The sequence below is a fragment of the Parasteatoda tepidariorum genome, chromosome 5 (genome assembly GCF_043381705.1).
Source record: "Parasteatoda tepidariorum isolate YZ-2023 chromosome 5, CAS_Ptep_4.0, whole genome shotgun sequence".
Taxonomy (NCBI): Eukaryota; Metazoa; Arthropoda; class Arachnida; order Araneae; family Theridiidae; genus Parasteatoda; species Parasteatoda tepidariorum.
The window spans coordinates 64,092,798-64,107,046 of record NC_092208.1 but is presented as its reverse complement, the minus strand read 5'-3'; the positions used below and the strand labels follow the sequence as shown (position 1 = coordinate 64,107,046).

The following is a 14,249-nucleotide window of genomic DNA, read 5'->3' as shown; positions in this document are numbered from 1 at the left end:
TTTTTTTTTTTTTTTTTTTTTTTTTTAACTTTCAGAAGGAAAAAAATATACAGATCAGAGAAAAAAGAGAGCGAAGAGAAATGGCTAGAGAAATAGTACACAGTTTTTTTTTTTTTTTTTTTTTCCTTTTTTTACAGGTTAGCGATAGAAAAAGTTTTAATTTGCTATTGCCCTTGTTTAGACATCAAAGGCCAAGTGACGAAACAGCAAAATTTGGCCTTTATCTGATGTATATATCAGGTTCGGGCAGGCTCGAGCTCATCTCTAGTAGGAAGAAACAGGCTGCTCGAGAATATTTACGAACTGTTGCCATAATCTAAATTTAAAAAAAAAAACTTTTTTGAACAAAAAAACATTTATGTTTCCATGAATGTTAGGTACTATCTGAATTTTAATATCAAAATATATTGATGTGAAACATCGATAAATTATGATGTTTTCCATTTACATAATATTTACCATAATTTATCAATTTTTTTGACCAAAAATAAAATTTATCAACACTCAGGATAATATCAAGTAAAATCATCGATGACATTCATCTTATTCGATTCGTCGTCTATATTTATCGCGATAATATTTTATTCGATAATTATCATTAGTGATAATAACTACAATATTGTCGTATTCGATAGTTATAGCAGTCGAATATGATACTATACATCATTCACAGTAAAACACGACATATCTTGAGAATACTTTTTCCAACAATCATTATAACGACGTCTAAATAATATTGATATTGCACGGTGTATTATCCATTCGTAGTCGTCATACAATATGTAATCGTAAACTTACTTTAAAAAAAAATTTAAATATCTCAATCAAAATCTAAAAAACTTGTTTATTCGTGAATCAATTTAAAATGCAAAATTACAAAATGATAAACAAAATTACAAATGCAAGATAAAACATACCAAAATACTTGGGGAGTTATGAACTTAGAGGAGGTTATGAACTACTTCACAGCAATAGAAAGTAAATAGTACGAAATAAGAAAGTTAATATTAGCATAAAGAAATTGTGAATGAAGGAGTGTTTGACTATCAAATGTCTTAAACATTCAGACAAACAAACGAAGGCATAAAAGTAGTCAGTCTTAAAACGATTTTCCGAAATGTTTAGAATTCGTACAGGAAGTCACAATGAAAGATATAAAACAATAGCATTTATTAAAAGGAAAATAAATCACGTGAGGTTAATGGTTAAAACCTTTTAAGCGTTTAGCATAGTTTATTCACAGAGCCCATCCATGTGTTACGAATAGCATTTTGTAATAGAGCGGTAAGCGAGAAATAACGGAATTTAAACGTAAAACTTGGCGGTCCGTTTCGAGACAATAATGAACATGGACATGAATTGGTCAAAATTCTTGAAAAAAAGATAATAATATATAGAAAAACTACATTTTCGTTGAAGGCTGTTTTTCTACAATAAAATCTTTCCTTCACTATTTTTTAACGTTAAAAACAACAACCATATTTGGCTTAACGTACTAGTTGTTGCAGTAAAGTTCATAATCACAAAAATTTTTTAATTTGTTTGATTTCATTAAAAAAATACTATTAAGGGAGAAAATTTAATTTTAAAGGAATTTTGTTACTTTCTTTTCTAAAACTTTGATTTTCGAAAGAAAAAAAAATTTATATCTCTGTGTTAAGTTAATCCCCGTTAAAAAAAATTAAATCTTTATGACTAAGATATTTAGTATTTTATTCTGCAGAGACCCAGAGTCTAATACAGTGGTTCCCAAATGATGTTACGCGGAGCCTTATGGTTCCTTAAAAGGGTCCCAGGGGTTCCGAGAGTTAGGACATTTATAACCATGTACGAATTTCGAAACCTATCATTAAATTTAAATCTACTTAATTATCACTTATACCCATTATTTATTTCATATTTCCATTATTTTTATAAAATTATTTAAGTAAAATACTTGTGAAGAAAGAAAAGTAAAACTTAAAAAATGTTTCTTCTGGTAACAATAAATTGAATGAATAATGAATGGATTTATGAAAAATTGCATCAGTATCTCGCATCAAATAAAAAAAAACACTGAAAAAGTATGTTTACAGTTAATAACCATTTACGGCATTTATTTCTGTCAGTTTACGTTTTTATTTTAGTGAAAACCATATTTCAGCTTTTTTATTTTCAGTGTATGCATACACTAAAATCAAATTATGAACTAGAGTAGATGCCGCTTCAAACTTTATCTTTCTGACATAAAACTCAATTAGAATACTAGTATATATACAACGTTTCAGAGGAAAAAAAATTCAAACATTCATTAAATATTTTCAAAATAATTCATAACATTTCTTTCATTAAGTATTTTAAAATAATTAACAGTCTATCTTTGATTAATATATTTACAATTGCTAGTGAAATGTATTCATTAAGTCTCAGGGTTTCACGAAAACAAGGTCGCTCATCAAGAGTTCCATAGTCGAAGCAAAATTGGAACCACAGTTCTAATATATTGAACATCTAATATTATCACTTTTACACAGACAAGAAACAACTGTCTGTAAATAATTTCAACCTTGTTAACCAATTAAAGGAATAAGTTTTTTGAAGCCTAAAAACCACATCTGTTTTGGCTTTCTTTCCTTTCATTCTATCAAATCTCTTATCAAAAATAAAAGCAGCGAGGTCTTTTTTTATGGGGTTCCTTAATCAGAATTTCAAGTAACTTATCTCAAAGATTCATACTGCTCACATTTATCAAGTTATAAGTTGTTAAATGGGAATGAGATGAAGAATATTTTCGGAATTTATGACGTGCGTAGTAGAGATCAGTTTACTCGCCTGATAATTTATGTAACAGCATAAATTATAGCTCTCCATTGTTTTATTTCAAAACTTTAAATTGAGCCGAACAATGCAATTATATTCTGCTAAAACAGCTCATACCCCGACAATGAACTAGCAATGAAAAATATGTTTATTTTTAATTTTTCAAAAAAATAAATTTTAAAAATATATAAGAAGAAACTACAAAAACTGAAATACAATTCACAACTTAACTTGTAGCAAGCACTATTACTGCCAGAGCTATAAGCAGGGTTCCGAAGGTCTTAGAATTTAATGGTAGTAAGAAAAATTGAAGAAAAAAAAACAACTTAAAAATTTTACAATATTTAGTAACTAACTTTACATACTTTTGCTCGCAAAATTACTAATCTAATTCTACTTCGTATTATAAATCTAAAAGTTAAAAATGCATCTTATAGAAAAAAAAAAGAAAGAAAAAAAATTTCTTCTAGAGATTTCAAGATTTTTTTCTTCTAGATCAGAATTAAAATTTTCAAAGACTGATGAAAACCCTGGTTAGTTAAAAAATGGGCATTTCATTTAAAAATGAAGGTTAATTAAAATAAAAGTTTAAAAAGTTAACTATACCCTCTTTTATAAACTATTTCCTTCACAAAATTCACAATTTATTTTATTTTTCCTTAAGAGAAATCCATGGTTCCATTCGTTTTCCTTCATAAAAATTAATGAGTCTGCCGATTTTTCTTTCATAAAAACAATTCGCGTTCCATGGCTTAAAAACTCATGGAGAAAGAAAATAAAAACTTGCAAAGCCTATTTATCCCACGTTCAAACTCAAAACCCTTTAGTGAGAAATGAGCTACCTTTTCTTTTAAATTAAGCGGTTTTAAACAAATGCCAAAAATATTTAAAGTTAAAAAAAAAGTTGCACCTATTTGTTTATAATTAACCAAGTTATCTATAAGTTTAAACAAGGCACAGGAAGAAAATTGGAGCAATATAACAAATTTATAATGATGTCATTTCAACATAAATTACCATCTTAAGACTTTCAAATAAAAAGCATCTAAGCATTTCAATTTAAGGTAATAACGTTCACCACACATTCCATCGAATTTTAAAATCTCAGAAGACAACGGAATTCTTGTGTCACTAATCAATAAAAGTCTTTCAATTAAAACTAAACGACATCTGTTTTTAAACAAGAAGATGTAAACCACGAATTCTAACTCGAACACATGATTCCTGAACAAAGCAGGATCGTCAGCAACCAGTAATTGTTGCAGCTTGGGTAATGTAGTATACGACAAATCAATTATTAGGATCACCAGTGAAAATACTCTGATGTACCCGAATAAGATACAATTTTGGGACCCACTGAAATTGATACCCTTTCTCCTCATAAGTTTATACAATATCAAATTCAAACATTTAATCACTTTTCTTAAAATAGATCTTAAATGGCACAAACTAATGGGTGCAAGTCTTGACATCCAGGAAAATGGAATTTAATAAAGAACAACATATTTTCATTACCAAATTTGGAGAAAAATAAGACATTTACTTGGGGAGAACAGCAAAATGGGTATTATTGAATTGAATTTTGTCCTCACATTGAGAAAATCCTGGTGGCACTCTTTATATCCCGGAAACGTGAATTTTCGATTAACCTCAGCTTGAAGGTTAAATTATTTTCTAATAAATCAATACAAAATAAAAAGCATTTAAAAAAAATAGAATATAAAGTGCTAAAATACTGCTTGATATGCAATTAAACCTGACTGCTCTCACTACATTAATTTTAGAAAAAAAAAAAGGAAAAGGACATGCTTTATTAATCTCTTCAAAATGACATAATCGCTTTAAGAGGTAGAAGGGCTCTCCTTGACAGGAAGAAAAAAATACTATTTTCCCTTTTTTTTTCATTCAAAAGATAGGCTAGAATTAGGTCATCAATCAATATACACAACAGGTAAGAGGATAAATAAGGGTGTGGCTAACCATAAGTTATAATCGTTCAGGAGTTAATAAAGGGGAACGCATCTTATTACGTGAAATGCATAAACACACAGCTTATATGCGTTATGCATACCTTCTTATTCTCAGTGAATTAATATTTTCTTATTCAATAGCTGTTATTTGCAGAATTGAATAAAAAAATACAACATTCATAAGTTGAAGAAACCAATACCTTTATTATTGATGAATCTGGAAAAAAATTTATAGAGTAACAAAAAAAAAAAAAGAGAGACAAAAAATATATAAAAAACACGATTGTAAAAATATATTAATCAATTCGCAACAGATTTTCTACACGAAAACTGAAAAATTCACTAGTCTATTAATTCTAAAATGAGAAAAATTATGTTCAACCATTTTTAAAAATAGCAGTATATACATTAATAACGTAAGAATGGGTGGGTTATTATCAAATATTACTTAGTTTACATAGTTAAATTAATAATTCTGAGCTCCGAGAATTATCATTAAATTCAATTTTTATAACGAATAACCATAAATTCAATTTTTAAATAAATAACGCCAGCAGAAAAATATTAAATGTGTAAAATTAACAATTATAATTGTAAGAATAATTACTCAGGACAACATTCAACACAATACTTTAATTATGCCAGTTTCTAATTCTTTTTTTTATTATTTATTACATTAACAAATAAAACCCTGATTGTTTACAAGTAATCCTTCAAATATAACTCCATCTTTATCAGAACAAATCCAAGAAAAGGAAAATACATTGAAACATGCCTTTCGCATGAATGAAAAATACCGAACATTACCGTATTGCAGACAATTACGTTCATAGTTATGTTATGTTTAACATAAATAAAAGTAGGAGCGACGAAGTTCATTTAAATTATATTACGATTTTATTTATATCCTAGCAATAACTCAAGTCACTTGATTACCCTTACATTCCTTGAAATAGGAATCAATTCTGAGAGATTGAAATAACTGCACAGAAGACATTTAATCATAATTGAATATTACATTTACAAGTATCACATACTTTAACATTGTTATGAACCTTCATATACGCTTGCCAAGGGGAAAATAGCCATTGTCTCGACAATTGCAAAATTTGATGTTTTTCAAAATCAAATAAAAAAGGAAACATAAATACTATAAAAAGATTTAAAAGAATCAACTACTTACTACTTAACGTTAAAAAATCAACTACTAATACTTAAATGGCACATTATGTAATTTGATGAAGCCCAAGCCATTATGAAGAATCACTATTATAATTCTATATTTTTAAACAATCAAATTATGAATCCTCATATGCGTTCGTCAACAAAAAGAAATGTTATAGTATAATATGCAACACCGGCAATAGAAGGGTAATTATAATTTTAAAAAAATTTAAAAAAACAGATCTAATCAAACCCTAGAAAATTCTTAATTGAATTTTTACATAATTTGACAATTCACTAATGATGATGAACAGTCACACTTAAAAATATTATAAAATTCAACAATAGCACTTATATGCGCTTGTCAATGAAGAAAAATTAATATGCATTCGTCAAAAAAAAATTTATATTTCATATTATGAATTTGTTTATTTAATTTCCAGATCAGAAATTAAAACCTACTGTTAGAGTTATGAGTCGTTTGAGTTTGTCGAAAACTGTTAACTGTCTCAGAAAAATAATTCAGACATGAGATGATTATAGTAATTTCAAAAAAAAAATAATAATAATAATAAAATAAAAACTATTAACTTTGTGGCCTGTGTAAAATAACACACTGTTTTCGATTAGCTGACTATTTATTCACTTCACTACACAAAAGATCGCTTTTTGTCGGATAGTTAATAATTTGCCTATAGCAACATTTTAATAGTAATTGTTTCTCCTTAATTGATTTTTTTCCCCCGCAAAGATATATTCAAGATAGAACTGGCGTCATTACGTCTAGACGTTAATTTCCTTTAAGGATAACTATTAATCAAAAAAAAAAAAAGCTCTTTTAGAGGAGCTATTTAAAATTAGACGTACTTCTTTAAATCATTTACATAATATGTATCAGAATAACAACAATCTATTAAATATATAAATGTTATATAAACGGTTTCGGAAAGAAATATGATTAATAACCACGTTCACTCATAAAAAAGGTAGGTAATTTATATGATTAAAATTAAAATTTTTAATAAAAGGTTTGAAACAATAATAATCCACATCTTAAATTATTCAAAACAGTTCAAACAGTTTCCTATCGGAAAAAAGACTAAGGAAATATTAGATGTAAAAAATGTCACCTTTAAAAAAATTTTGCTTTTTCCTATATTGCCCTAAATTAAGCATTTCAATCATAAAACCAGGAAATTAAACAGCTTTAGCCAAAAATATTTCATAAAAAAAAAGGTTTAAAATGACCATTATATTTGGGAGGAATTGTAAATGCGCAATTTCAGTTTTCAGTGTGAAAAAATGCAGGTTATATTTTGACCTTTATCTATTGTCTGTCTAATAACTTCCATTTTTTTTTAAATCTGTAATCCTTGGAAACTTATATGAACTATTAGCATCATAATGTTTACAGCAGAAAGGACAAAAAAAAGGGTTTCTAAAATTGCTAACTATTAGTTACCAAATGCACTTGGAGCAGTCTTCCACTCAAAGACTGCCACTTAATTATCCACAGAAATTTAATCGACTCAGTCAATTAAATGACTCAGTTTAATGACTCAATCCGGTTTAGTTAAATGAGACTGAAATAAAATTTCAATTTTTCTAAAAAAGGTGATTTAGAACTTTCTTTTACTCAGCTTTTCATCCTCGAATTTTAACTAAATCACTGTGGTCTCTTGTACTTATTTTGCTAAAGAATTGTTGCAACGGTAACACAATTTCTAAACCAATTTTGTTATGCAACATTTTATAAATTTAAGAAATGGTTATCCAATTGTAAAACCAATTTTAATATTTCAATATAAATCTATTTATTAATTAGCTCATTTGCATATCAAAATTTACAAAAACTAATCAATGGGTAATAAGTAATAAATATTTCTAAAGTTATTGAATTATTTTTAAGAATATTTTAAAAATCATAATGGTAACTATTTAAAGTTTGCAATTATGAAGTAGTGTAGTCAATATTGGCTCATTAGTAACAAAAATAAACCAAATTGAGAGATTGTTTTTAATATCTATTTCAGCCTCAATTCCGTTTTATATTTAAAAAATCATAAACAAAAAATTACAGCTTTGAATTATAAATTAATTCAAATCATTAGGAATTATTCAGCTTTTTATACGCCCTTTTCATGTATACAAGTAGGGAAACAAATCATTTTAACATTTTTTATATGACATGTAACAGAACATAACAGAAAAATGTAAGCTCTAAGTTTGATCCACTGAGGAAATAAACGAAAAATGTTTTTAATTAATAATAAATTTTTGTTAAATTTCCTTTCAGTTAAACTAAAATATTTAGTTGAATAAAGAGTACCATAAAAAGTTATTTAAACAAACACCTTCCAAATTTTAATTTTTTTGTGAATTTTTATAACAGTTTCACAAATTAACTTTATGTTTAGATGCTTAAATATTTATTTTATTAAAATATTTCTGAATATTTTCTTGACCACCATCAATTTTCTATGTATGCCCCCTCTAAATGTTTATCGCTTTTTGATCATTTTATGACCAAGAATGTGAGTGAAAGGAAAAAAATTATTTAAACCATATAAATATCATTTGAGCAGTTATGCATAATATAGCTACACGATCATATGAACACAAAATGCTTCAGCATTCTCGTGAAAAAAAATTTACCATTAATATTTTTTTTTTCTATAATATATACTGTAAAATGAATAGCGCAAGAAAGCAAGATTATTTATATTAGTAGAAAAATTTAAAGTTGATTTATGTAAAAATATTTATCAAATATTTTCATTTTTGAAATATTTCTAACTGAAATTTAGATACATGAAGAAAGTTATGCATAAGGTAAAACATGACAAGCTAATAATTAGTTTTATATTCTCGGAAAACTGTTAAATTTAAAAAAATAAGTGTTGGTACTTATAATTATTAATATAGAGCTTTATAACACTTTTAAAAAAATTAGTGGTTCAAAACTAGGTGGCAACAAACAATGAAAGTTACAAGAGTCAATAAATTGCAAGCAGAAAGTTTTTTCATTTCATCTAAGTTTGCTAATGAGAGTTTGAAGAAATGCATAAATAATAATATGCAAAGAGAAAACCTTTTAAGGATATTTACCGCATTAAATTAGAAAAAAATAATCAATAAAAAACAGCCGTTCTACAGTTTTTTAATCAATCTTTTCTTTCTAAAAACTAATCAACCGTTAGTTTTTTTCAAAAATTGATATAAATTATGCATATAAATTACTTATTTAGGATTTTCTTCTTTAATTTCCTTCTTAAGAACAGACTTAATATTTTTTTATGGCATTTTTATTTTAAAATTTATATCATCACTTAAATTGTATTAATGATTTATAAAATGCTACTAAATAAGATCCTACTAAATAGAAATGAGAAATCTTTTCATTAAAGAGCTTTCTTAAATAATCAGCTAAAGATGCTTAAATACATTTTATTTTCTAATTTTAGGTTTTTAATTTCAATGAATATTTTATTTTGTGCAAGGCTCCTAAAAATATGAAGACCACTAAATTCAAGAACTATGTTTAGGTAATTATCTATAAACACTCTAACTAGAAAACACATTTTTAAAATTATCACAAACTAAAAATAATTTTTAAAAGTAATAGTCTCAATTTTAACATAATTTTATATAACTTGCACACCTAGTAATGCAGTGTCTTAGGCAAATGGCCTGTTTCTCATCGCCTATCATTTACTTTACCATAGCTCTGTTCTCATTTTTCCTCCAGCTAATTTTTCACTCTAAATTATTTTTCGTAGAGATTTCCATATCGTGATCTGTGGCAGATTAATCGCCAAGTCTAGGATACTTCCGGGCAGTGACCTGCGAGAAACTAAAAAAAAAACAAAACAACAATAACACAGAAAGGGACTAACTCGAAAGGTATAACTCATAGCCACCCCGGGCAAACATTTCCATATTTTTTTTTTTTTTTTTGAAAAATTTGCAAGTTTAAAATCTATTTGGCCCCTTAGCTATTGTAGTTGGCATGACAGATCATGATACGGAAATATCCCTTAATTTTCTATTATTATTATTTCAGCCTCCCACCCCCCTAAACATCCTCTACAACAAATGTTTCCAATCGGTGTTCGGCGGAGCTCAGTTATTCCGTGGAAAAACAGATTCCACAAGTTAGTACTTTTTATAACCAGAGATGAGTTTTGGCATCTCAGATTAGATTTAATTCCAACCTTTAATTCCTAATTTATTTATACTTTCGGTTCCCTTTATGAAATGCCAAAGAAATAGAAATAGCATATTTTAAAAGAAAACATAATATTTCTAATAACAATATATTATAAAATTAATGAAAAAAACTAGCATTTATAAAATATTTTATTAGTATTTCCCATAACGCTTTTCAAATCAAAATAAAATAACTAATATCTATAACAATAAAATATATTTTCCCCAAATAATCATTTACACGCAGTTCTTTTAAGTTTTTACTTGGAAGTAAACCATAATTTTTCTTTACTTATTTACTGTCAGCCTATGAATGTACACCAAAAACAAATTCATAACTACCTTTAAATATAACGCAAAGATTAGCCAATTCAACTGTTACTCATATAACATAATTTAAGATTATCGATGATAAAACAATTAAAAATCTTAATACCTTTAGTTAAATATTTAAAAACTATCTTTTATAGATTATAACAATCATATTAACCTTAACAAACTTTATTTATAAAGTAGAGGTTCTGCTGAAAGAAAGTTGATTATTTAGGGTTCCGAAGCCCAAAAAAAGCTAAGAACCGCTGCTGTATAATATTCATACAATACAATAAAAATATTTAGCCAGTTTTGACTGAAAGCAAGAAATCAAAACCTCAGATTTTATTTAATTTTTTCATTAAGATTATTCTTATATACAGGGTTCAATTTTTGCCAAAAAAAAAAAAAGATTGATAAGAACAGAACCATATTTTTTCACTTTTTCTATGGCTTTCAGTAATTCTATTTAATGCTCCGTAATCACATAAGTTAACAACTTGTTTACTACTTTAGGGCTTGAACGTTAAGCAACAACAAACAAAGAAAAAACATTAATCATAAATTTTAAAAAATCAAAATATGCTGACAAAATTGATATCTGTGATTTTATAAGGTATTTAAAACTTATTAAAGAGTGTTCAAACAATTAATGAGCATGACAATTTTAAAAATCAAGCCTATTTCAAGTCTTTATATTTAAATTGAGTGCATCACAAAATCTTTTTTACCTGTAAAATTAAGTATTTGTTTCACCAAACAATAGCTTACAACCTAGATAAATTTTTAAAAAAATAAACGAAAATCAAAAGATTTTATCTATTTTCATCTTCAAATTCTAATATATATTTAAAAATACATAATTATAATGAGCAGTCTTAGACAGAAATTTACTAAACATTTTAACAATAATTTGAATCAATTATAAACTTGATTCTCCCCTTATATTTAAATGCTCAAAGTAAACCTCATATATCAAATAAAAAAATTGATTTACAAAAAATTCACAACACAAAACTTTCCGGATAAATCCTAAGAGAGCTCTCTCAGCATTGACATTGATCGTAGCAGAGGTAAACAAAAAACAGACAATAAAAAACAATCGTTTTCTTTTTCATTTCATAACTGTGGAGGACAATTATCATTATTATCTACTTTAAAAAGAATAAAATGATAAACCAAACTCATCTTCATAAGTTATTTTACACCGATTTCAACGAATATATCAAAATTATTTCGTAAATAAAAGAAGTTCATTCGGCAACTAAGTTAAGTACAAAAATAATCTAATACGAATTCAAAACAAAACTCTTGATACTTACCAATCTAGATTCGATTAAAAGTTATTAATTTTTCGATAAAGAAATGTGTATCCTAAATAGAAATATTTATAAACACTTGGGCACTAACAGTTCAGTTCGGAAAAAAATACTCGTTTTCCTCCCAGTTGTTTGGTTCGGTACGATTCTCGTAGTCGATTTCGCACTCGCACTGATTACGAGCAAAACAGCCAGTCGCGATTGATAAAAAAAAATTATTACTTCATTCATGCAGTGTCCTCTAGTGAGAAGCAAAATAACTATTATTTGTATTTCCTTATTTAGAAAACGTCGCAGCGCTTTGCAGGAAGTTAGCCAACCAAAGTTCTAATTTCTGAATATCAATAGCGATCTAGTCTCCCATTGGTTTTCTTTGCATCACATGATTATAGCAACTAATAAGAATTCATAAGCAGTTGCTATCTCTGCTCTCACTGTACGCGGGTGAAGGAGCATTTGCGATCGCAACGCTCGAGTACGCCATCTGGGAGAAAGACCAATTCCATGTCCTCACCCTTTCTCTCTCCTCCTTTTTTTTTAGTTGTATGAGAACGCCGGCGATATTTTCCTCTTTCCTTATATTTTACGTATTTCAGTGTGAAAGATATTTTTTTAAATTTTCTTGACTTTTTTTTAGAACTATGTTCAATATACTAGTTTTTAGTTCCATATGGTTGCCAAACTTAAATGTTTTTAATCTATTTTGAAACTCAAGAAAGAAACTAACGTACTTTCTTCTGCTATGACTCTCCGTATGTTAATGGTGAAAGCTTGCAAAGTGTTGCTGCCTTAGTTAGAGGGTTCTGCTTTGTACCACCTGTAGCACGTTTCGATCGCCAATCCTTACATCAAATGGACTACAGGTGGCAGGCAGCAAAACTTCTGTCCTATAAGATCAAGCACAGTGAATGCGAAAAAATCGCGTATGCAAATTCAGAGGTGTGAGGGAGAACCTGATTAGTAAAATCTATTTGCCTGCTAGAAATCCGTCAATCAGGTTCATGTTGGCATCTCGGAAGGAAAGAGTCATCATTATTGGCCTAGAGAAACATGCGTCTAACACGCATTACGTCAAAAAATTCCCACTTTCGAGTAAATTTTCTATTTTCGTCAGGTGTTTTTAAAAAACCTGTTTTGTTTAGACTTTTTCATAAAATTATTTTTATACTTTTTGGATTAATTAAATTTTTTAATTAAGTTAAGTAAATTCGCATACTGTTATGATTGGTTTTTCGTCATATTATTCAATTTTGTAATTCAATAACAAAGTATGTTCTGATAAACATCTTTTGTTTACAAGCTGATTTGTTACTGACATATTTCTCCTGCTAAAGCAAAATTCAAGGAAGAAATAATTATAAAATAATTACTCTTAATAATAGCAAAAGTATATGAAAATGATTTATGCTATACAGAGAAAAAAAAATTTCATAAAAAATAAAGGTCTGTTAGAATAAATTTGCAATAGTGTTTAAGATAATGTGCAAAATAATTAGAATAATGTTCGAATTTTGACATCCTGTAAAGTTCGTTGTTTCAATTTAAAAAACTCAGGGAAATCTCGTTTTGATACAGCGTAAGTGACCAGTACCACATTGCACTATCTGACCTAACACGTGCTACCTTTTCGTGAAAGACAGCTGGCAAAAAAGCTCCTCTTTTCCATAGATTGCAACGAGAATGGGGTTCGCATGAGAACTTGCTTTTTTAAAAGTATTTTGAGAAACTACCGGTTTTCCAAAATTTGAATTTGTGAAGGTACCGCTAAACGGTAGTAAATTTACCCTGGATACACCCTATTATAGGAATAGATTTTTTAACAAATATATTAAAAAAATGGCTGTTAAACTTATAGGTAACTAAAAGTATGAACTTAAGTGTCGAAATTTATTGCATACATAAAAAATTATGTCACTAAAATGAAATAGGACAAAGGAGAGCCGGTGAGTCTCTGCGTTGCTCCGCATTTCGTGTATTATCTTCGTATGTGACGTATTCAGGGCGTCTTACACTTTCCCTAAAAACACTACTGGCTTCTAACTAATGCAAATGGCCTTTATCGTAACACCTCGCATGCTTTCATCATTGCGGTTGTCGTGTGGATAGTTATAGGAGTAGGAAGTACTAGGTAGGTAGGAACTTAATTTACGTCGCGCTAGAGCTGCACAATAGGAAAGAGTTGGAAGTGCGCTAGTTTCGTTCTTTATTTCTAATATATTGAAAATTTTTAATCTTCTAATTATTTATGAAATTTAAAAACTATGCTTACATTATTCTAAACCGCTTCAAACATAGTTTTTAAAGTAGGCGTCGTGAAAATTTTTAAAAAATGTTTCTAACAATCTAAAACAAAACAAGAAATATGAAAGGGGTAAACATTGTAATACATTCCCATACATCTGAGTAAAAGAGGAGAGGATAGGTTTAAGAAAGAGAACTGGTGTTCTCCTCAGATGGCGTATTCGAGCGTTGCGAT

General features: G+C 27.8%; 1 protein-coding gene across 3 annotated transcripts in view; it reads right to left on the bottom strand.

The window, feature by feature from the left end:
- The window catches only part of LOC107438520 (pleckstrin homology-like domain family B member 1), a 102,928-nt gene extending 90,929 nt beyond the window's left edge, over positions 1 to 11,999 (bottom strand). The window contains exon 1 of one of the 3 annotated variants that reach the window (XM_043046479.2): positions 11,777 to 11,999. The gene's annotated coding sequence lies outside the window, so the exon portion shown is untranslated. Of the gene's footprint in view, positions 1 to 9,594; positions 9,782 to 11,776 lie in introns of those variants that run through there. The other 2 variants (XM_016050826.4, XM_071181547.1) reach the window with 2 other exon arrangements.
- Between the last annotated feature and the right edge of the window lie 2,250 nt (positions 12,000 to 14,249).